The following is a 27919-nucleotide window of genomic DNA, read 5'->3' as shown; positions in this document are numbered from 1 at the left end:
ATGCCAACCTGCAGATTGAAGACCTTGATTATTTGAATCTAGTGGGTTAGTGGAGCAAAAGCCAGCACATCCTGTAGCTCTCCAGGACCAGCAAGAGTACAGAACATTTTGGAGTGGACTTTCCTGTTGTATGTTTATCCTCCTGGAATGTAGCATGTACCTGTTCCTTTGCTCAATCCTCATTCAGAAACTGACCAGTGGTCTCCCCCTCTCATCAGATTTAAAGACCACCCCACGTTGAACGATCGATACCTGCTATTATATCTACTGGGACGAGGTGGCTTCAGTGAAGTTTACAAGGTGACCACTTTTTAGTCTTGGTTTCAGTAAACGTCAGCAAACCGCTTTGTCACTGAACCTATATAACATGAAAACAGTCTAACCAGCTCTGCTAGGATGAGTAAAATGGTCAGAGTGAGGTGTTCTCTGATTTTGTTTCTGGAAGTAGATAGCAAACTAGCCAATTTAAGCCAGTTAACTTGAGAACCCTCAGATTAACCCTACTCCTTGGCCAGAGCGTCCATTGTGCCCTCTATGCGCTCCGAGTGAACGGACAATCTGACAACGCTCTGAATTTACGAACGACCCAGAGCGCACTCTGTAACACTGGAGGCAATTTACGAAAGGCATCCTAAGTCCATACATCTAATGAACTGAATATTGCTCTATAACATTGTTTTGGTCTGACTCTGTGTTCATCCCTAGGCCTTTGATCTAACGGAGCAAAGATACGTGGCGGTTAAGATCCACCAGCTCAACAAGAACTGGAGGGACGAGAAGAAGGAGAATTACCACAAGTAAGGAAACCTGCGGCTGGACTGACATTTTGTGTCCGCCAAACAGCCGTCTCGGCACACAGAATAATAATTTGAAGTTGACTGGAAAGCACTTTATGGAAAACAAGTTTGATGTGCTGCTGTTGCCGGTTGTATCATATACAACACAGTTTCTCGCTTTTAACTTTAGATTTGAGTAAATAATTTCTGCCTTCTCATAGATATCATCCAAGAAAAATTCAAAGATTAAATCAGTTGTTTTACGTATAGAAAATGTTGCCTCCAACTCCGCTACCTCAGTCGTTGGCAGTGTTTTTAAATATTTTAATCAGCCCATAAAATAATAGTTTAACTTAAATCACACACAAACTCCTTGGATGGTTGATGTAATACCCCCTTAATCTGTACATCCATTATCCGGTTGTAGGGATTTTCCAAGATGTTCTCGGCTGTGTGTCTTCATGTGAATGCTTAGGTCCGACACTGTAGACATCGTGTGTGTGCGTGCGCGCTGTGTTGAGTCACTACAGTGTTTGACCGTAGTGCATCCATGTTTGTTTCAGGCATGCCTGCAGAGAGTACAGGATCCACAAGGAACTGGACCATCCCCGAATAGTCAAACTGTATGACTACTTCTCACTGGACACAGACTCGTAAGTCACTCCATCACTAACCCATGGTTGGATAGGAACTTTCATCCATGCTTTTATTCATAGTCAATTTAGCCCTTAGTTCGGTGTCTGTATGGTGACTTCCATTATTCTAGTTTTTTCTCCTGATTTTATATGGCTTCACTCTGTGTTCTCTTCCCCAGGTTCTGCACAGTGCTGGAGTTCTGCGAGGGCAACGACCTGGACTTCTACCTGAAGCAGCACAAGCTGATGTCTGAGAAGGAGGGCCGCTCCATCATCATGCAGATCGTCAACGCCCTCAAATACCTCAACGAGATCCGTCCGCCCATCATCCACTATGACCTCAAGCCAGGTCAGTCAGGCCACGGTCAGCTCCTGACAACCCTTACTCTAACCTGCCCCCGATAACCCTAATCCTAACCTTAATCGTTGCAGGAGTAGGCTTGAGCTGTACAGGAGTGACCGGGTCAAATATATGTGTGTGTGTGTGTGTCAAACACTTAACGGTATTTGAGGTGCGCTAGATTTAGCTTGGATTTTTCACCTTTGATACTATTCCATGAAACTAAATTGAATGCAGCTGATTTGAAAGTATTTGATTGTTTGACCCTGCTGTGATGTCCAAGCATATCTGGGTTTAAGTTAGCCGGTCCACTATAGTCTTCCCTTTAAAAAAATGTATTTACCCCTTTTTCTCCCCAATTTCGTGGTATCCAATTGTTTTGTCTCATCGCTACAACTCCCGTACGGGCTCGGGAGAGACTAAGGTTGAAAGTCATGCGTCCTCCGATACACAACCCAACCAAGCCGCACTGCTTCTTAACACAGCGCGCATCCAACCCGGAAGCCAGCCACACCAATGTGTCGGCGGAAACACCGTGCACCTGGCAACCCGCCACAGGAGTCGCTGGTGCGCGATGAGACAAGGATATCCCTACCGGCCAAACCCTCCCTAACCCGGACGACGCTAGGCCAATTGTGCGTCGCCCCACGGACCTCCTGGTCGTGGCCGGTTACGACAGAGCCTGGGCGCGAACCCAGGGTCTCTGGTGGCACAGCTGGCGCTGCAGTACAGCGCCCTCAACCACTGCGCCACCCGGGAGGAAGTCTTACCTTTTTTAATAGTATTTTGTAGCATACACACCAAATAAAGTTCAAGGTCAAATGTATTTATCATATGCAATATTCCCTCAAATTTATTTCAGCATTGAGCTATTTTCAGGTCCGCTGAGCGCAAACTTGAACGTTGTGAAAATTCTGTGCAACTTCCAGCGTGCGGTTACTGTGAACACTGAGGCTGTACCTGTTTTAAGTGGCCAAGTAGACTACTGTGGCTATTTGATCATAATGTAGGCCTACCAGAGTGGCCTAACATGAAAAACAATGGAGAAAAGGTATCCCATAACATTTTAATATGGAAATAGGGTTTCTATCATTCAGGCTACAGTAACAGCCAATGTGTGGTGTTTGATGCAGGCCATGAGTCTTTTGAAAAGACATGCTGGGCTTGACATTAACCTGTTTATCCACTTGTCCTTTCAGACAAGGAGTTGACTGAAAATGTTGTTTTGATGCAAGAAACCACTTTACCAAATAAAATGAGTTATTCCTATACCATTATTACAGAGAATGAGACAAATTATGCTACCCTCTGCCTATTGGCTGCTTAGCTTATTCAAGCCTGTCTCAAAATACAACACTGGCCATTTAACTTCTTCTGGGTAGGGGGCAGTATTCAAAAGTTTGGATGATTGAGGTGCCCAAAGTAAACTGCCTGCTATACTCAGGCCTAGGATATGCATATAATTGTTAGTATTTGATAGAAAACACTCTGAAGTTTGAATGATGTTTGAATGATGTCTGTGAGTATAACATAACTTATTTGGCAGGCGAAACCCCGAGCACAATCCAGCCAGGGATTTTTTTTTTTAGGTCAATCTGTTTCCCATTTCTATGGCAAGCCCGATTTAATAGAAATATGCTTGCAGTTCCTATCGCTTCCACTGGATGTCAACAGTCTTTAGACATTGGTTGAGGTTTTTCCTTTGTGTAATGAAGAAGTAGCCCTGTTCAGAACGAGGGTAGTGTGAAGTGTACTGTTTTGATAGAGGCGCGTGACCTGAAAGCTCGCTACACTTTGTTTTCATCTGGTATTGAACACAATTTATCCCATCTTAAATTTGATTATTTATGTAAAAAAAGTAAAAAGATCTTCAAAGGTAAGGCATGAATTATATTGTTATTTCTGAGTTTTGTGTCACGCCTGGTGGGATGAAATATGATTGTCTGTGTTTGTTTCATGGGGTCCTCAGATCATCGCATGGTTTGCTTTTGCCGTAAAGGTTTTTTGAAATCTGACACCGTGGCTGGATTAACAAGAAGTCAAGCTTTAATTTGACATATTGCATGTGTATTTTCAAGAATATTAAATATTTACAATTCTGTAGTTTGAATTCTCACTCTGCAATTTCACTGGATGTTGGCCAGGTGGGACGCTAACGTCCCACGTACCCTAGAGTTCCATTTAAGACAAAAGCTCTTTACCTGACTCTAAATGATGGCTAGAAATGTACACTCCCTCCTTGCTGACTACAAATCATCTATAACTGGGCTAATAACACCCTAACTATCAAAGAATATTAACAAAATGTGCACGTGGCTACATGCAGTTCCTGCTTTGATCTCAAAACCAGCGCATCTACTCACAACCGCTCATGGTGTAAACAGTCCAGTTCAAAGTAAGTGGCACAGATTCATACATGGCAATGGTTTATTTGCATGTAGGCCCACTGCAGCTCTGATTGGTTATGCCGCTCTGGTCTATGTAGAGTACGTGCTGAGTTGTGCAAGTCAATGCAATAGAATCCTATTCCAATGTGTTCTGCCTACAACAAAATCTCTTGCATAGTTAGTTAGTTTTGCATACTAATAAGTCTTGCATAGTTTGTTTTTGTTTCGGTATGTTGTGTTGAAAGTGGCTAATATTGTTGATTTGATCACAACTGCCACAGTAAAGGGAAACGTTGATATTGTTAACTAACAGGGAAAACTCTGACCTTTTAGAAAGTTGATTCATCTCGTGCTTCTCTCCGTGGGCTAATACTGTATTTCGGGGCTACTACGCACTGAAATACAATTAACTGCTTATCACAAATAACCTCAATCCAAAGATGCATCACAATGTGTGTTATGCGTTTCACTACATTTCCCAGCTCTCTCTCTCTCTCCATAGGCAACATCCTCTTGGTGAACGGCACGGCGTGCGGCGAGATCAAGATCACCGACTTCGGCCTGTCCAAGATCATGGATGACGACAGCTACAACTCTGTGGACGGGATGGAGCTGACCTCCCAGGGAGCAGGGACTTACTGGTACGCACTTTACACACACTTGCAAGCGTGCACAAGCAAAAACACACATACAACAGCCAGCATTGGAAACTTTTTAACATTCACACACTCAATCTACAATGGAGAAAAAAAGAAAAAAAACGACATGCAACACTTTCAAAAGATTTTACTGAGTTACAGTTCATATTGGGAAATCAGTCAATTGAAGTTCATTAGGCTGTAATCTATGGATTTCACATGACCGGGAATACAGATATGCATCTGTAGATCACAGATACTGTACCTTAAAAAAAAAAAATGTAAGGTAGGTGCGTGGATCAGTAAACCAGTCAGTCAGTGTCTGTACAAAGTTGCTAGATATTGGCGGGACCTGGAACGCACTGTCGATCCAGAACATCCCAAACAAGCTCAATGGGGGAAGAGCTGGGACATTTTCAGCTTCCAGGAATTGTGTACAGATCATTGCGACACAGGGCCGACATGGCGGTGGATGAATGGCACGACAATGGGCCTCAGGATCTTATCATGGTATCTCTGTCCATTCAAATTGCCCTCGATTAAATGCAATTGTGTTCGTTGTCCGTAGCTTATTCCTGCCCATAGCAAAACCCCACTGCCACCATTGGGCGCTCTGTTCACAGCGTTGATGTCAGCAAACCTCACCCACACGACGCTATACTGACATCTGTCTGGTACAGTTGAAACCTGGGATTCATCCTCGAAGTGCACACTTCTCCAGGGAGCCAGTGGCAATCGAAGGTGAGGATTTGCCCACTGAAGTCTGTTACGACGCCAAACTGCAATAAGGTCAAGACCCTGATGAGGATCAAGAGGAGCACACTGATGTCTTTCCCTGACACGGTTTCTAACAGTGTGCGCATGGAACATTTCTGGGTTCTTTTTAAATCTGCCTATGAAACACGAGACCAACACTTTATATGTTGCGTTTTAAATATTTGTTTAGTATACATTACTAATTTATAATGCCCCCTCTGCAGGTACCTGCCCCCAGAGTGTTTTGTGGTCGGCAAGGAACCCCCCAAGATCTCCAACAAGGTGGATGTGTGGTCGGTGGGGGTCATCTTCTACCAGAGCCTCTACGGACGCAAGGTAAACACACCACGCTCAAGTAGAACGCTTGAATGGATTCCCCTTCGCAACGCTGTGCGTCCTTGCAATGTCTTGCTAACATCGTTCCTGACAAACGTCACCGCCTGAAACGTTACTCTAGAACCAGCTGTTCTAGCGAGGCTAGTGAAACTTTACACTTTGAAGTATTTATTTGCTTGTCCCTTCGACCGTTCTCCTTCTCAAGCAACAATGATCTTGAAAGTCTTGGCGTTTATTCTTTCAAAGATGTCCTGCCTCTTTTCCCCCCTCTATCGCTTTTGTCTCCCTCTGTAAATCTCTTTCATTTTATTCCTCTCTCCAGCCATTTGGACACAACCAGTCCCAGCAGGACATATTGCAGGAGAACACCATACTGAAAGCCAAAGAGGTGCAGTTTCCCCCCAAACCTGTGGTCACCACAGAAGCCAAGGTATGCAACACACATTTGTAAACACACACACACACACACACACATACGTTTGCATGCACACAAACATTCTCTCTCCATGCACACACTCACTCTCAAAGTCAGCTAAACCATGGAATCAACCTCCCATCCCTTTACAATTCAATCTGGGTAAATGATTGTCTCTTGAGTGAACCATCCACCATTCCTTTAACTTGTCACAAAATATTCAAAAGGTTTGGTCAGAAAGGGGTCCAGCGTGAGGGTGTATCTGATCTCCATCAGCTAGGACTTGACATTGGATAATCAAATCTCCCCATTATTTTAACCTATTTTTTTTTAAATATACACTGCTCAAAAAAATAAAGGGAACACTTAAACAACATAATGTAACTCCCAAGTCAATCACACTTCTGTGAAATCAAACTTTCTACTTAGGAAGCAACACTGATTGACAATAAATGTCACATGCTGTTGTGCAAATGGAATAGACGGGTGGAAATTATAGGCATTTAGCAAGACCCTCCCAATAAAGGAGTGGTTCTGCAGGTGGTGACCAGGCCACTTCTCAGTTCCTATGCTTCCTGGCTGATGTTTTGGTCACTTGAATGCTGGCGGTGCTTTCACTCTAGTGGTAGCATGAGATGGAGTCTACAACCCACACAAGTGGCTCAGGTAGTGCAGCTCATCCAGGGTGGCACATCAATGCGAGCTGTGGCAAGAAGGTTTGCTGTGTCTGTCAGCGTAGTGTCCAGAGCATGGAGGCGCTACCAGGAGACAGGCCAGTACATCAGGAGACGTGGAGGAGGCCGTAGGAGGGCAAAAACCCAGCAGCAGGACCGCTACCTCTGCCTTTGTGCAAGGAGGAGGAGCACTGCCAGAGTCCTGCAAAATGACCTCCAGCGGCCACAAATGCACATGTGTCGGTTAGAAACAGACTCCATGAGGGTGGTATGAGGGCCCGACGTCCACAGGTAGGGGGTTGTGCTACCAGCCCAACACCGTGCAGGACGTTTGGCATTTGCCAGAGAACACCAAGATTGGCAAATTCGCCACTGGCGCCCTGTGCTCTTCACAGATGAAAGCAGGTTCACACTGAGCACATGTGACAGACGTGACAGAGTCTGGAGACGCCGTGGAGAACGTTCTGCTGCCTACAACATCCTCCAGCATGACCGGTTTGGCGGTGGGTCAGTCATGGTGTGGGGTGGCATTTCTTTGGGGGGCCGCACAGCCCTCTATGTGCTCGCCAGAGGTAGCCTGACTGCCATTAGGTACCGAGATGAGATCTTCAGACCCCTTGTGAGACCATATGCTGGTGCGGTTGGCCCTGGGTTCCTCCTAATGCAAGACAATGCTAGACCTCATGTGGCTGGAGTGTGTCAGCAGTTCCTGCAAGAGGAAGGCATTGATGCTATGGACTGGCCCGCCTGTTCCCCAGACCTGAATCCAATTGAGCACATCTGGGACATCATGTCTCGCTCCATCCACCAACGCCACGTTGCACCACACTGTCCAGGAGTTGGCGGATGCTTTAGTCCAGGTCTGGGAGGAGATCCCTCAGGAGACCATCCACCACCTCATCAGGAGCATGCCCAGGCGTTGTAGCGAGGTCATACAGGCACCTGGAGGCAACACACTACTGAGCCTCATTTTGACTTGTTTTAAGGACATTACATCAATGTTGGATCAGCCTGTAGTGTGGTTTTCCACTTTAATTTTGAGTGACTCCAAATCCAGACCTCCGTGGTTTGATAAATTTGATTTCCATTGATCATTTTTGTGTGATTTTGTTGTCAGCACATTCAACTATGTAAAGAAAAAAGTATTTAATAAGAATATTTTATTCATTCAGATCTAGGATGTGTTATTTTAGTGTTCCCTTAATTTTTTTGAGCAGTGTGTGTGTATATATATATATATATCTCACACACACAGTACGAGTCAAAAGTTTGGACACACCTACTCATTTAAGGGTTTCTTTATTTTAGTTTTCTACATTGTAGAATAATAGTGAAGACATCAAAACTATGAAATAACATATGGATTCATGTAGCAACCAAAAACGTGTTAAACAAAGTAGCCACCCTTTGCCTTGACAGCGTTGCACACTCTTGGCATTCTCTCAACCAGCTACACCTGGAATGCTTTTCCAACAGTCTTGAAGGAGTTCCCACATATGCTGAGCACTTGTTGGCTGCTTTTCCTTCACTCTGCGGTCCAACTCATCCCAAACCATCTGAATTGAGTTGAGGTTGGGTGATTGTGAAGACCAGGTCACCTGATGCAGCACCATCACTCTCCTTCTTGGTCAAATAGCCCTTACACAGCCTGGAGTTTTGTTTTGGGCCATTGTGCTGTTGAAAAACAATTGATAGTCCCACTAAGCACAAACCAGATGGGATGGTGTATCGCTGTGGTAGCCATGCTGGTTAAGTGTGCCTTGAATTCACCAGCAAAGCACCCCCAAACCATCACACCTCCATGCCTCACGGAGTGAACCACACATGCGGAGATCATCCGTTCACCCACACCGCATCTCACAAAGACCAGTGGTTGGAACCAGAAATCTCAAATTTGAACTCGTCAGACCAAAGGACAGATTTCCACTGGTCTAATGTCCATTGCTTGTGTTTCTTGCCCAATCAAGTCTTCTTCTTATTGGTGTCCTTGTAGTAGTGGTTTCTTTGCAGCAATTCGACCATGAAGGCCCGATTCACACAGTTGATGTTAAGACGTGTCTGTTACTTGAACTCTGTGAAGCATTTATTTCGGCTGAGGTGCAGTTAACTCTAATGAACTCATCCTGTGCAGCAGAAGTAACTCTTCCTTTCCTGTGGTGGTCCTCATGAGAGCCAGTGTCGTCATAGCGCTTGGTTTTTGCGACTGCACTTGAAGAAATTGAAAAGGTTCTTGAAATGTTCCATATTGACTGACCTTCATGTCTTAAAGTAATGATGGATTGTCATTTCTCTTTGCTTATTTTTGCTGTTCTTGCCATAATATGGACTTGGTCTTTTACCAAATAGGGCTATCTTCTGTATACCACCCCTACCTTCTCACAACACAACTGATTGGCTCAAACGTATTAAGAAGGAAAGACATTTCACAAATGTAACTTAACAAGGCGCACCTGTTAATTGAAATGCATTCCAGGTGACTAACTCATGAAGCTGGTTGAGAGAATGCAATGCTGTCATCAAGGCAAAGTGTGGCTACTTTGAAGAATCTACAATATATTTTGATTTGTTTAACACTTTTTGGGTTACTACATGATTCCATATGTTATTTGATAGTTTATCTTCACTATTATTCTACAATGTAGAAAATAGTAAAAATAAAGAAAAACCCTGAATGAGTAGTGTGTACATTTGACTGGTTGTGTGTGTATCTATGGGGGGATTTGGAAATGATCCAGACAAATACATTGATGGATGCCACAATCTACAATCTATAAAAATACAAATAAACGTCTCACTTCGGTGCCTTTTATTTCTCTCCATCAGGCCTTCATCCGCCGCTGCCTGGCCTACCGCAAGGAGGAGCGCATTGACGTGCTGCAGCTGGCCCAAGACCCTTCCTCATGCCCCCCTTCCGCAAGGCCCTGGCCACTGCAGCCGGGCCGTTAGTGTCGGGCTCCACGCCCTCCACCTCCAGCGCCTACAACAGCAGCGCCTCGAACTGAGGCACCCAACGCCACCCCAGAAGACCCCTGTGGGGGCCACATTACTCAAACGCCCTCCCTTCTGGATAGTGGGATGGGGGATGGGGGGTAAAAACAGACTAAACGATGGAGTAGTAATATCTGAAGTGCCCTCCCTATCCCCACCCCTCCTAAGACATGAAGGGGCAGTGCCAGTCTATGGCTTTTCTGTAGGACACAGTGGCTGTCCACGTACATGTACACACACACACCTGCCACAAATAAGAGAAAGACCTTGCTCTGACCAGTGGTCTGCTTCAGAGGGCTATAGGAAAATGGACTGAAGTTAGTGTGTGTGTTGTGTGCATACATGTTGTCGGGAAAACCAAACCGCTCAAATCAATTTGTATTTGTCACATGTGTTTAGCAGATGTTATTGCGGGTGTAGCGAAATGCTTGTAAGCTAGAAGCATGGAAGCCCTATCTGTCGGGAACCATTTTCCTACATATCCATTCCGTTTGTTTTGAGAGAGAGAAGCTTTTAAATTTTTTATTGCTTGAGTTGTATCGTAAGTTGAACTCTATATTTCCCAATAATATAATCCATTACACCCCCACCCCCCAATGGTGAGCCATTAACTTTTTTGAAGGGCTCAAATGTGGGAGTTTCTATTTCTGTTGACCTAAGTTGAAAGCATGCCTGGCTGATACATCACTGTTAGGTTTACACTGACAAGTTAAAGAAAGCGGTCATTTTCACTAGGATTGTCACTTTAGACTGATTTGAGCAGATTTAAATATATTCTTGGATTATTGGATTGGGAATTTACTTGTCTATTTTTTTCATGAGGCTTTCCCTCAATGGAGAGGGAGAGACTTAATAGAAATGCATATAAACCATTACACCAACTTTTGGTATGACTTTGTGGTTTGTTAGCAAGGAGTTGCATCAAAGAGAATTCTCATTAATTGCAAATTGTGCAGTATAACAATCTAAATTCCAACATGACTTAAATAATAGCAAAGTTTATTTTAGTATATTGTGAAACATGATTTCAGCTTGAGCATAGGTGTGTTGTTTACCAGAGGAAAGCAGAATAGCCTAACTGGTAATACTCAAATATACACAGCCATACAGAGCTAGCTATATGCTACGTACAAGGCTAGCAACCCAACGACTGCCTGAAGAGCCAATCTCAAAGTGCATTCAGAAAGTATTCACACCACTTGACTTTTTCCACATTTTGTTGTATGGATTAAATTGAATGGCCTACACACAATCCCCCATCATGTGAAAGTGGAATTATGTTTCTAGAGATTTTTACAAATTAAGTCTTGCGTCTAAGTATTCAATCCCTTCTATGGCAAGCATGAAGTTCAGGAGTGAACGTGCTTAAGTAACAAATTGCATGGACTCTGTAGTACATGTTTAACCCTCCTGTTGTGTTCATTTCATGTTAATTAATTGTGTTCCCGGTCCAAAATGACCTCCCTATTATAGCTGATTATAAATACATATCACCTGTTAGATCTTATCAACTTAAGTTCTTGTGAATATTACAAGATTTGAACTTCTATTTGCTATTTATGGCCTGGAGGCCTCATTGACCTGAACTCATACAAATCATCTTTGAGTAAAAAAACAGCACAATATATGGATTATTTTGACTAACAAATACTCAGATGAAACATATTGTGCTATTTATCAGACTACCTCACTGTCAGTTTCCTGGACTCTCTCCTCCCCATTGTCATGATCAAGAGCCTCACAAACAGTACGTCATTGTGCTGCCACAGAATGAATTGTGAACAAGGCCTCAAAAAAGCTTTATATACCAGAGCTGTGAGAAAGTACTGTATATTATTGAAACAATGTTGCAATTGTTTGTGAGAATGCCAACAGGTCTAGTTCCCCTGGGGGAAAGGTCCCTGTCGGGTTCCCATGGGAGCGAAGAAGGGGAGTGAGGTGTGTGTGTGTGTGCTCAAACACACATCCATGTGGAGGTCTGGGAGAGGGTGTGTCCATCTGATGAATTGGCATGTGCCTGAACTCAATTTTATACACTAATTGTAGTCTCACCCACACATTTCTAATGACTGGTCATTTTTTGACCGGAAACACCACAGGTGTACAGAAGTTAGATTAAACACCCAAAATGTATAAAAAATCTCAATGTATTTTGTGTGTTCAGATTCACTGTGTGGACAAAGTCATGGAACCTTATGACAATCAGATTAAAATAACTACATTTTCAGAGAACCTGTAAATCGGTTCAACTCGACCGGGAACACAACAGGAGGGTTAACAGGATTTTTGAATTATTACCACATCCCTGTACCCCAAACATGCAAGTAATTGTAAGGTCCCTCAGTTGAGCAGTGAATTTCAAACAGATTCAACCACAAAGACCAGGGAGGGTTTCCAATGCCTTGCAAAGAAGGGCACCTATTGATAGGCGGGTAAATAAAGACATTGAATACCATTTTAAGCATGGTGAAGTTGATAATTACACTTGGATGGTTGCTGCGCATGTCCGTGGAGTGAGAGAGGTATGTGACTAGGTGCGGGTAAGGATAACAGGCAGAATATATTACCGGTAACGGAATTTATTTATTCCTTCACAAGGTAATTTGGGGAAAAAGGGTCTGGATGGAACCAAAGCAAAGAAAGTAAAAAGTTAGAGCCCCCTGTCCTACCTACCCACAACTTAATAACCAAAATACGGGATGGTCTGCCCAGGTCTTACCTAGTGTGCATAGACATAGTATGGGTATATGTATGCCCGCAGGCCTCTTGCCTAAAACACTCCCAAGGTGCCTTCCCCCCTGGGAACAAATGAAACAGAATTACAACCGTAAAGTGAACAATTTCACTTACCAAAACAACAGTCATTTGGCATACACAAACATCAGCAGGACCGGCTACAAAATACTTTACAAATTATACAGACCAACAACGAAACACAGGACATACCAAGAAGCTCTCTCTGAACAACACACGACATACCAAGAAGCTCTCTCTGAACAACCACCAACACAGGACATACCAAGAAGCTCTTTCTGAACAACACAGGACATACCAAGAAGCTTTCTCTGAGCAACAACCAGCTCCAATCATCAATGGGGCCGACCAATCAGCTGCTTATGGGAATCCAGGAAGCCATTTCCTGAAATACACACATACAAACCCACAACACAGACACTGGGGAACGTAACAATGGTGTATCAATATACCCAGTCACTACAAAGATACAGGCGTCTTTCCTAACTCATTTGCTGGAGAGGAAGGAAACCGCTCAGGGATTTCACAGAGGCCAATGGTGACTTTAAAACAGTTGAACGGCTGTGATAGAAAACTGAGGATGGATCAACTACACTGTAGTTACTCCACAAAACTAACCTAGATGACAGAGTGAAAAATATTACAAAACATGCATCCTGTTTGCAATAAGCACTAAAGTAATACTGCAAAAAAATGTGGCAAAGAAATATACTTTATATCCTGAATACAAAAAGCATTATGTTTGGAGCAAATCCAACAAATAACTGGGTACCACTCCATATTTTCAAGCATGGTGGTGGCTGCATCATGTTATAGGTATGCCTGTCATCAGCAAGAATGTTTATGATGAATAGCTGATAAGGAAATGTGTTTTAATAAATGATTAGAATGTTACAGTCCTGAAACCATAGGTCTGATATCATGTGATTGTATGAAATTAATTTGAATCAATAGATTATTATAATACATGTGTGTAAGTCCACCATAATTTGTAAATTTTTCTCATTTTGTCTGTCATAGTTGAAGTGTACCTATGATGAAAATTACATTTAAGTGGGAGAACTTGCATAATTGGTGGCTGACTAAATACTTTTTTGCCCCACTGTATTAGAAGGTCCGTAAATGACGCAAGGTACTAGCGACACCAAGACTATCTGTGGACACTGCACTGCCTGTATAAACTAAAGAAGAGAGAAGAGAAACCTAATATAGCGGAGTGAGGTATTAACGTCAAAAGAACAAGCAACAACAGAAAAATTGGCTGCTGACTAGGGATTTACGACCCCTGGAAAATAGCTTATAGTTGTATACGGGTAATGTCCGATCGACACCTCTATAGATAAAGTTTCAAGAAAGGAAAAAAAACACACAAAAAAACACAGAGGTTAAGAGATAGCAAAATACACATTGAGTGGTGTGAGCACACACATAGGGAGTAGTGAAATAAGAGATCAGAGTTTTACACACACATAGAAGAAGAAGATAGATATATTTATCAGTCAAAAGTTATAAGGAGAACTTATAGTTGTATAAAGTGTATGATCTAAATAATTTTTACATTTTACATTTAAGTCATTTAGCAGACGCTCTTATCCAGAGCGACTTACAAATTGGTGCTTTCACCTTATGACATAATGTATCAGGATACATACAGTTAATTATTGTAAAATTCTAGGAAAGATTAAAGGGGTATTTCTCAACATAGGTTCAGGAGAGCTCCTATAGTACTTGGAGAATGGTAAAAAGCACACACAGATCATAGAAATAGATACACATAGAGAATAAGCATAGAAACCACAAGGTTCTACTAAACATGAGTAGTAAATCCTCAATGGAGGTTCCGGAATTTGAAGGGAGTTTGGACGTAGAAAAGTTGGAACTGATGATACGGCGAATGCGTAAGACATGTGGAGACAAGACAGATAAGCAACAGGCAGAGGGGCTAGACACAGCGAGGGTATGGTTAGCCCGAAGCGAGGAAGAGAGCAGAAAGAGAAAAGAAAAAGGAAGTAAAAAAAGAGGGAAGATGCAAGTAGCCAGGAACTAGGAGGTAGGATGAACAGGCGACAGGATGCAGGGGAAAGAGGAACCATAACTCCCACTGCTCCTCTGGAGGTCTCTCATAAGCCTAAATTGTACCCAACCCTGATTGATCAGGCGTGGAGAGAGAATCCCGATGATGAAATCGTGGTGGTGAGACGATGGCAGCCAGGGCTTCCCGTCCCACCCCCACCACTCCCATATGGAGAACCTCCTGGAGCCGAGGGAGGGGTAGAGCAGGAGGAGAAAAGGATAGGACTAGCTGCCCTAGGGAAAGTCAGAAAATATTTAACCGAACTAGGACAGGATTCAGCAAACTTATTGAGAAAGTCGAGAAAAGTGGATAGAAAGTCGAGAAAAGTGGATAGAGACAGTCAGAAGAAAGGGGGAGATAGATGACAATCGGGAGAGAAAGAGAGGCAGAGACAAGGAGAGTGAGAGTAGGGAGAATCCTCGCTGGGGAAACTCTTGGACATTTAAAGTAGGGCTATTTTTTGTCTCATTCAGTTCCATAGCGTTGGTGGTTTGTTGGTGAAGTATTTGCCTATAGTGCGGGAGACTCGGGTTCGTATCTCAGCCTTGGCACCGATAGACTAAAATTCATTATGATCATAATTCAACTATTTATAGGGTTTTTTCAGGAAAGATACGGTTATTAGTGCTTGTTTAAGATATAAACTGAACTTTTTAATAGTTTGTTTCGGTTGAATTGAGAGACTAATTCATTCTAAATAATAGCGAGGCAATTTCGATGTAATACGTTGTGTTTTCCAAATGATCGCCTGGAATAATGTATTGAGACTGGAGTCGTATTTATTAATTTTTAGATTCATTGTTTAGGTAACACCAGTGAAATTTAACAGAATGTTAAGGTATACTAACATGCCAGTGGAGCTGGTTTTATTTTACAGGGACAGTGCACGTCTATCACAGTTGTGTGTCTAATGGCATGGTTTTCCTATCAAGCATTTTGGGGAGACTGTTTGAAGAGAGACTGAATGGGTTTTAGATATAACCATTAAGGAAATTTAAAACTAATGATTTGAGGGAGTACAATATAATTCTTATAATTATTAGGTTTTGTTTGTAGTAAACGTTTGGGTGTGAGGGGATTGCATTAGTACAGCCCAGCGACAAGATATCTTAAAGGGATACACTCACATATGGAATATTAGATGTTTTGTTTTCTGAGTTAAAGGGATACATTCACATATAGAATATTAGAAGTTTTGTTTTCTGAGTTTTTCACTAAACACGTGACCTCTTTAGATAAAGGGTTCTTTAATTTGTCTAATATAGTATGGAACACGACTGTAAAAGGGTGGTATAACCTTTGACCTCTATCATGGCTCTCCCTTGTCTGACCAGCCTCATGGGGGGCCATTTGGATAATGAATTTGTGGTCATTTGTGATACTGATTTTAAGGTAAATTGAGTAACTGATAATTATTTACGAGTTTATAGTTCCTTGACATAGTTGTAATTTGAACCAATGAAAAGAAAGAAATGGCATAGCCTTGGACTAAGGGCAGACTTTCTTGAGTCTCTTCTCCGATGGACATAAGGGTACAATAAGTTCTCTTGGTGGAGGGTTCCAGAGTAGTAACTGTGATCTGGTCATGTTATTTGAAACTGTAGTTTTATCTTTTGACCAGTAGTAGTATGTTTTATATATATATATCGCTCCGGGAGAATATTGGGTTAGAAGAATCCCCGGCAGTGTAGGGACTCAAGGCCCCTCCACTGCCGGGGATAGTCAACAATTAAAAATTGCTTTCCTCAGTGGAATGCGTCCCGAGATAAGCCGTCCCATTAAACAGAACTTAGTTGGGTGGGGGCGAGCAGCCGAGCTAGAAGAGGTGGAGAGATAAGCAGTTCACTAGGGACAGCAATTATTTTAAGCAAACAAGGGCAGGAAAATATATTGAGATAGAAAAATATTGATTTTATAAGCATTAAGATTTTTTATGAAAATAAGTTGCGGTTCTTAGGGATGGTAAATTGCTGTAGATAATGTATCCCACACTATGCAACATATATTAAATTATTGATGTGACTGATTTAGAGGTTAACCCATGTTATTGTTAGATCAAATACAATAGACTCCCGAAGGAGAGATTTCATTAGTACAGACAGCATGTGATATGGGTAGTGTTCGTTTTGGTTTCATTTTATCAGTAGATGATTTTTATTTAAATAGTATAAAGTGGACAGGGATATATGAGATCTGTGGTGATTCAGGATTATTGATAGGATCGAGATGACCTAATTAACCTATGTGAGGATTTAGAAATTGCCACCATGGACATGTTTTTTTAAACAATCCACAGTTGTGCTGCTGAGACCTTGAAGGTTTGAGAGCAGTTAGGAGAAGGTTTAGAAGGGGAGTAGATAAGTTACTGTGGGGAGACAAAACGGGGAATGAAAGCTTAGTTGGTTTCTGGAAATAAGGTGTTATCTGCGGAAGCGTTGCCCGGAAAGTATTCGGCACAACAGACCGAAATAGTTGCTTTGACTAGGGCATGTGAAATAAAAAAGGAAAGAACGATAACTTATTACATAGACAAGCCCATATACGTCCAGGCCCATAGAAAACAGCACAGGTAATTCTTAAAGTAGATATATATTGATACAGGGGCGAAGCCATGTATCAAAGCGAGGATGGGATGGGATTTTTTTATATAGTGTTCCCAACTTACTTGGCGGACATGATTAGATAGAACAAATAGAAGACTGTTTGTTAACCAAACCTGTATGTCCAAGATTTTATGCTCTACATGTGAATTACAGGACAAGGTGATTCACTCAATCCAGTCCCTGAGGAGAATAGACTGGAAGCAGCCACGGTGGGAGGGACTATACCAAGTACTCCTGGTGACAGCCTTGGCTATGAGAATAGCTGAAATAACTACCTGGATTCATATCACACATTGCAAAATGGTAAGACACATTGGCACTGTCGAACAATCACAGTGTTAGAGAGGAGAACTGGAATCAATAGGATCTGGGGGCCATCTCTCTGAAGAAGACTGCCTGACCCCGTCATTCCATCCCTGTGCTTGTTCATAGAAGTGGAAGTATGGTCTGGCCTCTGGCTGCTGATATGTTTTCCGGAAAAGGGTGGGGCTTCACCAGAGTGCTGTTTGGTCTGAGCGGTCTTATCGTGGGAGCCATATTCCTGATACACCACGTCCCACGTGAGAATACGGAGAGTGGTAATTTTACCCATGGTTTAGACGATGAGGATTTTGTTCCAAACAAGCATAAGAGATCCCTAGATCTGGGTAGACAGGAAGTTAGAGTAGAGGTTGGGAAGGATGTCTCAATGGAGATTTATGTAGACCAAATGGGGTCTCTAATTACATGGCAGTCTAGGACTCTGAGCCATTATGGTATATATCGGTGCAGGTCCCCATGTTGGTCGTGGACACAGGTCATAGCTCATACGGAGAGAGAGGGCTATATGAATCCACTCACCCAGTATGGAAGGAGGTGGAGTATAGTGAAGGTGAGAGTTTTTGACTGTAATCCGGAGAGAGGGATGTATTGCATAAAGATACGCCTTACCCATAAAAGTCTGATACTCTACCAACTGAGCTATCCGGGCTTTGTTTTTGCTTATTTTCATACACCTTACCTGCCGGGCAGTGGAACGTGCTGACGAGGGGGCATTGTCAGATGGTACAGTTCCCCAGGGAACCAGGCCTTCATTCCAAATGATACAGTCAACGAAATCTGAACTAGGCATCCCCTCCAAGTATTTAGTATTTAGTAAGTATTTAGTCAGCCACCAATTGTGCAAGTTCTCCCACTTAAAAAGATGAGAGAAGCCTGTAATTTTCATCATAGGTACACTTCAACTATGACAGACAAAATGAGGAAAAGAAATCCAGAAAATCACATTGTAGGATTTTTTATGAATTTATTTGCAAATTATGGTGGAAAATAAGTAGTTGATCAATAACAAAAGTTTATCTCAATACTTTGTTATATACCCTTTGTTGGCAATGACAGAGGTCAAACGTTTTCTGTAAGTCTTCACAAGGTTTTCACACACTGTTGCTCGTATTTTGGCCCATTCCTCCATGCAGATCTCCTCTAGAGCAGTGATGTTTTTGGGCTGTTGCTGGGCAACACGGACTTTCAACTCCATCCAAAGATTTTCCCACACTGTTAGTGAGCTATGTTGTAGCATTAGCAATGTCTTTCAAAAGGAGACAACTCACAAATGTGGAAATTCTGGAGATTTTTTAAAAATTCTGACAATGAGTCTGAGTATGAAAGTCAGGAATCAGATTCTGACAGTGACAGTTAGGAGCTGCCCCCCAACCTTGTAGCCATTGAGAACCCTGAATCGGAGGTTCCCTTGTCCACTGACGAAGTACCAGGTCCCTTTGATGGTGATGGAGGCAGACCGACAGTGGATGAAGTACAGGAGTTCTGTGGTAGCTGGAAGGCCACCAGTCATTTCACCCCTCCTGGCCCTGCTGTTTGCTTTGACGAGTCCCAGTCTGGAGTGCAACGCCCCTTGCCATTTCCAACTGAGGCAGAGTGCTTCAAGTTGTTTCTGACAGAGGAGCTGGTGGGAAACATAGTAGAGGAGACCAATCGCTATGCCTTGGAGCTACAGGAGAAGAGAGAGCTAGGAGTGATTATTACCTCAAAATGGGGGCCGTGGATAAGGCGGACATGATAAACAGCTTTGTGGAATGCACTCGGAAAACGACCAAGTGGGTTAAGAAGATATCTTTCCATCTGATCGACACTGCTGTCCTCAACGGCAGCATAGTTCACCGCCAACTAACAGGTGAGATGATTACTGAACAAGGTATTTTTGTAATTGGATGTACAGTTCACATACAAATCCATTATGCAATTATAGTGACAATATCTCACCCACCTACCCACTGCCTCATCATCCTCATCCTCCCCACTCCCTCATAGGTAAAGTAATTACCTACCAAAAATACAGAGAGAACCTCATGAGAGAGCTGCTGGAGGAGCACCACACCCCTCGGCGCCCATCCACTGGGGGTTGTCCTGCTGTAGACAATCCCCTACGCCTCACTGCACGGCATTTTCCCTGCAAAGTCCCTCAAACTGCTGCTCAAGGTGGTCGCACTGCAAAGTCTGCCTGTCTGGCGCCAGGAGAAGTAAGCAGAGGAATATGACAAAATACATGTGTTTAGCTTGTGATACACCTCTATGTATTTCACCATGCTTTGAGGAGTATCACATTCTCAAGCATTATTGAGCACATCTGCAACAATAAGTGACTGACTGTCACGAACCGGCTCAAAGCCCGTAACAAAGGGAGACAACGTGGAGATAAGGAGTAGAAAGATATATATTTATTAACTAAAGCAAATAAATATAATATACAATGGTGTGTGTAATCAGTAATCAGTAGTGTAAGTGAGTGTTTTGCATGCTTGAATGTGATAATGCAGGGTGATGAAAGGTGCCAAAGCAAACAAACAAACAAACGGCCGGCCACCAAGAACCACAACACAATCTACAGAGGGTGTCTGCATGGAGAGAGTCTCCTCCATGAATGGGGAAGTGGTGTATTTATCCTGGGAGACACCGGGCCTGGTGTTTCCCATGTAGCTGACGACCCTCCCAACTCCACCCACCAGCATCCTAATAAGGAAATAACAGAGAGAATACAGCAGACAGAGTGGGAGGGTCGTCACATCCCCCCCCATAAAACCGGGGACCAACAAGGACCCCGGAACAACATACTGGCCTCTGCGTCCCAAATTTACGAGGGGTTATGTGTTCACACCTCCACCTGCACCAACCAACCTCCTCCTCCCCAGACCTCAGCAACCTTTGTGCATAGGAAGCAATATTTTAAGAGGAAAGAAGAACACAAGACCAGGAGGGAACAGACAGGAAAGATTGACCATTGTTTCGGGTTGTCATGTTCTGTCATGTAAACATTCAGGAACATGGCACAAAAGACCAACAGCTACAAGCTCCAACGAAAAGAACATCAGGGTCCTTCTTAATTTTTACAACTCACAACGATTCATAGTCACTTCCAGCGATTCATAGTCACTTCCAGCGATTCATAGATTTCACGTGCCCTACTCGTCAGTGGCACCTGCCAATAGCCTTTTAACAGGTCAAATTTTTTCACAAACTTAGCTGCACCGACTTGATCAACACAGTCCTCCATCCGAGGAAGAGGAAATGAATCTGGCTTTGTGACACTGTTTATCTTACGGTAGTCCGTACAAAAACGGTTTGTTCCATCCGGTTTCCTGATCAAGATACAGGAGAAGCCCAACTGGAGAAAGAAGGCTCTGCTATCTTACTCTCCAGCATGTACTTGACCTCAGCATCCAGACAACGTAGTTTCTCTGAAGAAACTCTATAGAACCGCTGACGAATGGGGTCAGCACCTCCAATGTCAATATCATGTTCTATTAAGTTTGTACGTGTAGGTGTATCAGAAAACAAACTTGGAAATCTCTGAATCAGACCAACCATCTCTTTCCGCCCATCAACAGGTAGGTGAGTGAGAAGACTGTCTAAAATATCCAGTGTTTCTGAATTTTTCAATCTACCCTGCAATATACAATCGTCAGGACCAGGAACATCTTCCTCCTCATGCACAGATCTAGCACGACAAGAACCCAAGGAAACAACGGTATCAGCCAAAAGAACAGGTTTACCGTCCTCTGTAGAATCCCACTGTTCAGTCTCAGAGGAACGTGCATAATAGGGTTTTAACAGATTTACATGGCACAGCTGGTGTGCTTTCCTCCGTTCTGGAGTGGCAACTAGATAAATTTGCTCAGTGTACTGGCGCACCACTGTATATGGACCTTGAAACTTGGCTTGAAAAGGAGAACCAACAATTGGCAGCAGAGCAAGAACCTGGTCACCTGGACTAAAGTGACGAGGCTCAGTTCGGCGATCAAATATGCCCTTCATCCTCTCCTGTGAAGATGATAACTTCTCTTTAGCCATTTCACCAGCGGTGTACAGCCGTCGCCGGAAATCACACACATACGATAACAGGGACTGAGGAGGCTCGGGAGACTTCCAGTCATCCTGGAGAACAGATAAAAGTCCACGCACCCTATGTCCAAACACAAGGTCATTTGGACTGAAACCTGTGCTCTCCTGTGAAACTTCCCTAGCGGCTAACAGTAAACAAGGCAACCCCTCCTCCCAATCCTTATCCATCTCAGTACAATAAGTTCTCAACAAAGACTTAAGTGTTTGATGGAAACGTTCCAGTGCTCCTTGACTTTGCGCGTGATAGGCGCTAGACAAATTGTGTTTAATATGGAGCTGTTGAAGAACCTGGGTGGTCTGACACATCACAGTGAACAGGTAACTGCTACCCTTTTTAGAACGAGGCAGAGGACCCACACAGTCAATAATCAGATACTCAAAAGGTTGGCTGAGTACAGGAATAGGAAATAATGGTACTGGTTTAATTGCTTGATTAGGCTTACCAGTTAATTGACAGGTGTGACAAGTTTTGATAAAATCAGAAACATCCCTCTTTAATCTAGGCCAAAAGAAATGTCTTAATATGAGATTGTAGGTTTTCCTCACCCCCATATGTCCAGCCACGTCGCTGTGAGAAGTTTCCAACACCAACTCACGAAGCTTAACTGGTACAACAACCTGACTAATTGCCTCCCCAGAAAAACACTATCATGAGACACCCACTTTCTCATCAGGACATCCTCTTGAGAAAATAGCCATGGGCGACATCTCCCAACTGTTCTATAGGCACAATTTGATCACGCAACTCTTCCAACGTGGGGTCATCCCGTTGCGCATTGATTAGATCTGAGCGGGTTATAGATAACGGGATAGCAGGGAAAACAGTGACATACTTTGTATTATTATCATTAGTCGGCGCAGTGACCAGTTCGCCACGGCTCATAGAACGTGTCACTGCACACGCAGAGAACACCTCTGGGAAACTCTGTACACTCTCATCAGGAATCCCAACAAATGACGGCTTAGTGGAAACCACTGGAGATGGAAACACGACAGGCCATACACGCGCACCAGCCAAGTTATTCCCAAGGATAACATCGATACCCTCAATAGGCAACGAAGGACGCACACCCACAACAACTTCACCCTTCACCAGCCCACAATCCAACATCAGTTTATGCAATGGAACTGACAGAGTGTTCAAACCTATTCCCCTAATTAGAACACTATTCCCCGAATCAGTCTCAGCAGAAAATGGTAACACAGACTCCAACACAAATGATTCAGAGGCACCTGTGTCTCTCAGGATCTTCACTGGCACAAGGTCTTTACTTCCTAACATAGACACAAAACCTTCTGTAATGAAAGGTAAATAGTCTGGATCAATATGGACTTTCACATTCTCCTGGGCCTGAGGAAATGAGTCATGAATGAATTGATGTGGAACAGGTGCAGCTAACGCAGTAGGCTTAGATTTAGCGTAAGCACCCCTTGACCTGAGAAGTGGACATTCGTTTTTCCAATGACCTGAACCTTGACAGTAGTGACACTCCTGCCCAAAGTCAGCTTTACCATGGGAGTCAGGTTCAACCCTAGTTGAATAGAACTCTGCCGGAGAACCAAAGTATCTCGGTGAGCGAAGCCCAAATCTATCCGAACGCCCCCACTCTTTCCGAATACGGGGTTCTGCAAAGACACTTTTGTGAGTCAACACATACTCGTCTGCCAAAACTGCAGCTTCAGCAACATTCTTTACTTTCTGTTCATTAATATACGTGGCAATACGATCAGGAATTGTGTCCTTAAATTGCTCTAACATAATCAGATCACACAGCCCTTGGAAAGTCACAACTGCAGAGGCGGAACACCAGCGATTAAACTGTAAAGACAACTGTCGCGCAAACTCAACATGAGTTTGGTTATCATCCCTTTTAAAGTTCTAAATCGTTGGCGGTAAGCCTCAGGGACCAATTCATAAATCTGTAACACAGCTGTTTTAACTTTATCATAACTGGCACTATCGTGTACACTAAGAGCTGAATATGCTTCCTGCGCTTTACCAGTCAGCACACACTGCAACATTAAAGTGCGGTCAGAATCAGGCCAACTCCTAGCGTCAGCAACCCGCTCAAACAACGAAAAGAATGTCTCGGGGTCCCTTTCATTAAACCGAGGCAATAACCGTAAGTTCCCAACAATATCAAATGTCTCTGGGGCACGACCAAAGCGGAACTACCCCTAGGTAAATCTGGGTCACCTTCCCAAAACAAACTCTCCCCTGAGATCTTTCCTTCCCTAACCAACTCTATACGTTCTTGTTGCAATTTGATTTTAGCACGCTCCATCTCTTGTTTAAATGCCAATTCCTTTTCATATTTTACGATCATGCTCCCGATCATGCTCTCTCTTCTCACGATCATGCTCCAGCTGTAACAAAAGCAGTTCTTTCTGCTGTTCAAAAAGAAGGCTACTAGGACTAACCGATGGAATGTTCATTGTAACGTTATGGGGAGACGACAAATCCTCAGCAGAGGCTGGCCCAGTGGTAACTTCAAGAATACCACTCTCCATCAGATTGGCCTTCAATATCAACCTAATAGAATTCTTTAGACGTTTATCACTAATCTCAACCTCGTAGTGTTCCGCGACCTTCAACAGCTGTTCTTTAGTACCTAAATCTAACAATTCCTCTGATGGAGAGCGAATGAACTTATCTACATAAGACGCCATAATCACACACAAAAAAAAAAAAATCTGTCTCTTCCCTTCTGCTGAGCACACCAGACCACAACCCGAGAATTGACAATCACCCTGAGTACCACAGAAGAGAGATGAGATACGGAGCTTCCCCAAAACCTACAATAACTCAACCCTAGTCTTCGTGCAGATTTGCGGTGGGAATTTACGCACTGTAGCCCGCTGGCAAGGAAATAGAACTCCCCAGCATGCTGGCAAATTCCACCAAGCCACGGATGTGCCCCCGAGACAACTGCTCAGTCCACAGACACCACACAAAAATAACAAACATTAACCATGCCCAACATATTCCAAAAAATGAAACACGTCGCTAAACCTATCAGGGGAAAAAGGCTATAGCTCCGGGTAGCAAGTTCCACTACCCTACCCAAATCTCCCACCGAGGTACACAGCCGATTTACTCACCTCAGACTGACTTCCCAACAGAAAGTAGAACAAGAGTTTACAGGCTAGGCAGGGCCTGGAAACTAACCATTATCTCTCTCCAACGCAGCACACAAACCAACCACAAAGGCAACCAATACTGGGCCTATCAAACTCAACCACAAGATGCAAACACGTACCTCCACGGTCTCCCAAACCAGTAGTTCAAAGATCCCGGATGAGCCCCCACTTGTCACGAACCGGCTCAAAGCCCGTAACAAAGGGAGACAACGTGGAGATAAGGAGTAGAAAGATATATATTTATTAACTAAAGCAAATAAATATAATATACAATGGTGTGTGTAATCAGTAATCAGTAGTGTAAGTGAGTGTTTTGCATGCTTGAATGTGATAATGCAGGGTGATGAAAGGTGCCAAAGCAAACAAACAAACGGCCACCAAGAACCACAACACAATCTACAGAGGGTGTCTGCATGGAGAGAGTCTCCTCCATGAATGGGGAAGTGGTGTATTTATCCTGGGAGACACCGGGCCTGGTGTTTCCCATGTAGCTGACGACCCTCCCAACTCCGCCCACCAGCATCCTAATAAGGAAATAACAGAGAGAATACAGCAGACAGAGTGGGAGGGTCGTCACACTGACTGACCTGACAGGTGCAGATACTATGCCTTTAGAGGTGGGGGTGGAAATAGAGTTGTTGTTCAGTCACTGCATGGATATTAAATATGGGTTATGCATATTCAGTTATTTGTCCTCTAGTAAAACAAGTTGTTGAACCAACTACCAATACTGCAATAAAATAGATGACTATTACATATTGGCCTGTGTGTTTTCTTGCTGTGTTTTCATCCAGTACAACTGTTAAGGAGTGTAGGTTAGCATACAAAAGCTGGCCTCATTCTTCAGCTCCAAAGATGTCCAATTCCAGTTATGATATTGGCAAATACTGTTTGTGGTTTCTGAAAGTACAGATTAAAGAGGAATTATTCATTAGAATACAATATAAGGATATAGCAATAAAACAATACTACAAAGAAGTATTATATAATAAACACTGCTATAAAAAATAGTTTCTTGCATTGACAAAATCACAGATTTGAGTTATAACAGTAAGAAACTAACTTTGAGTTCCACAAGGGGGCAAGGCAGGGCAGAACAGAGCTATGCTGAATAGACCAAAAACACAAACCATGGTCATATGTTTTATTTATTTAACTGGGCAAGTAATTTAAGAACAAATTGTTATTTACAATGATGGCCTACACCAACTAAACTTAGACAACGCTTGGACAATTGTGGACAATCACAGCCAGTGAAGCCTCTAGCACGGATATGCAGTGCCATAGACCGCTGCGCCACTTGGGAGTCATAAGGCCAGGGTAGCTTCAAAATAAAACACAAGCTAATAGTTCTCTGACGCAACTAGCCTTGTTTTACAGAGCTAATAGAATAATGTAGCTACGTAAGCACGATTGACTATAACACCATAAAGGTTATAAAATGTGTAACGTTACACATTAAAATGTGTCACGTTATAAGGAATATATTATGATCCATACATACAGTGAGCTACAGCAGAAACGGCATACGGAAACTATGATAACGTAATAAAGCACTTTGATAGAAACGAAGCCTGGATTTGAACCAGGGAGTCTGTAGTGACGCCTCTAGCACTGAGATGCAGTTCCATAGACCGCTGCACCACTTGGGAGTCTCAAGGTCATGTAGCTTCAAAATACAACACAAGATAATACTTCTCTGAAGAAGGTACTATGAGGATGTCTTCAGACGAAGCTGTTTTGGCTCTGGGAGTGTATTGTCCACAGGTCGAACATGCCATGGAAAAAGCAAGTTCAGAAAGGTGAACATTAAAGCATCGCCCGAACCCTTGACCCTCAGAATAAATGTCTGATGCTCTACCGACTGAGCTATCCGGGCTCTGCTTTTACTTATTTTCATACACCTAACCTGCCGGGCAGATGCACGTGCTGACGAGGGAGCATTGTCAGATGGTACATTTCCCCAGAGAACCAGGCCTTCATTCCAAATGATACAGTCAACGAAATCTGAACTAGGCATCCCCTCCAAAAAACACATTGTACACCACCTCTTGGCGCAAAGATAGTGCATCTGAATCCAGATCAGAAGGTTGCGTGTTCAAATCACGTCGTGGTCAGGATTTTTATGTGTGCAATCTCTGCCTTTTTTTACACAGCGAAGTCAACGAATCAGCACAAGAACCAATGTGGCTTTACGGTACCAATCATGCACAAAAACCACCAAACCAATGCTGCTTAAGATGACAATTGTCTCCCACAGAAGCATGGCACACTGCAAATTCCTAAATCAGATGATACTGTGTGATTGACAGACTTAAATCAGTCTTCGAACAGGGAGTTGAACTTCTTTTGGCTTGGAGGCAGTATTTCGGCTTTTTTTGGATGAGAAGCGTGCCGTTACTCAGGCCCAGAAGCTCGGATAAGCATATAATTGGTAGATGTGGATATAAAACACTCTAAAGTTTCCAAAACTGTTAAAATCCTGTCTGTGAGTATAACAGAACTGATACGGCAGGTGAAAACCTGAGGAATATCAATCCAGGAAGTGGGATTTCTTTTGATGTGGGTAGTTTTCAATCGAATGCCTATTGACTTTCTAATGGGTTCGGACCCAGATTGCAGTTCCTATGGCTTCCACTAGATGTCAACAGTCTTTAGACATTGTTTCAGGCTTCTTTTCTGAAAAATGAAGAAGAACGAGACCTTTCTGTCAGTGCTTAGGAAGCATGCAGTGCTGGTTTGCGAGCGTGACCGAGTGCGCACCCTTCTTTGTTATTCCTTTCTATTGAATACGCTATTGTCCGGTTGAAATATCAATTATTAAGACAATTGACAACCTGAGGATTAATTATAAACATCATTTGACATGTTTCGACAAACTTCACCGGTACTATGAGGATGTCTTCAGACTAAGCTGTTTTGGCTCTGTGAGTGTTTTGTCCAAAGGTCGAACATGTCATGGAAAATGCAAGTTCAGAAAGACAGCGTAGTGAAGAAAGGTGAACAC

At 43.1% G+C, this 27919-nt stretch overlaps 1 pseudogene; it reads left to right on the top strand.

Moving 5' to 3' along the window:
- LOC115106635 (serine/threonine-protein kinase tousled-like 2) overlaps positions 1–10826 on the top strand; it is a 30804-nt pseudogene extending 19978 nt beyond the window's left edge.
- The last annotated feature ends 17093 nt before the right edge of the window (positions 10827–27919 follow it).

The sequence above is a fragment of the Oncorhynchus nerka genome, linkage group LG23 (assembly GCF_034236695.1).
Source record: "Oncorhynchus nerka isolate Pitt River linkage group LG23, Oner_Uvic_2.0, whole genome shotgun sequence".
In the NCBI taxonomy this organism is placed as follows: domain Eukaryota; kingdom Metazoa; phylum Chordata; class Actinopteri; order Salmoniformes; family Salmonidae; genus Oncorhynchus; species Oncorhynchus nerka.
The sequence above is the reverse complement of the archived record's forward strand: the minus strand, read 5'-3'. Positions and strand labels throughout refer to the sequence as shown.